We start from the raw sequence: 559 nt of genomic DNA on the forward strand, positions 1-559 counted from the left end.
CCTGGTCCGGCAGATGCTGCAGTGCCCCTCTGCATCCTCTTAGCAGGCTCCTGCAAGCACACATGGACACTGCCTGAGGGCTTCCTCTGGTCACTGGAGCATACTTGTGCCTTCAAGAAGGGCAGAAGTGCCAGGAAATTACCTTAGGGAGTACCCCCCCCTCCCCCCCGCAACTAGTAATAAGTAGCAATTGGTGCATGAATATCAGCTCTGAGGTGTATGCTCTGCTGTCTTTCAGAGATCTCTAGAGGACTGAGTCCCAGGTGCCCATGACAGTAATGTTTTTCCTGTACAGTTGTCCCTCTATATCCATCTGCAGTTTTGCTTTCCACAGTTTTAGTTACTCATGGTCAACCATGGTCCAGATATCTTAAGGGAAAAATTTTAGAAATAAGTCCTAAGTGTCAAATGGCATGACATTTTAAGTAATGTAATGAAATTTCATGCCATCCTGCACCATTCTTCTTTTTATTTTATTTATTTATTTATTTATTTATTTTTGAGAGAGAGATTTTTGCTATAGGACATGAAATCACTCCCCCCCCCGCCCCCAACACAA

This window comes from Tupaia chinensis, unplaced genomic scaffold (genome assembly GCF_000334495.1).
Source record: "Tupaia chinensis unplaced genomic scaffold, TupChi_1.0 Scaffold000238_1, whole genome shotgun sequence".
Taxonomy (NCBI): domain Eukaryota; kingdom Metazoa; phylum Chordata; class Mammalia; order Scandentia; family Tupaiidae; genus Tupaia; species Tupaia belangeri.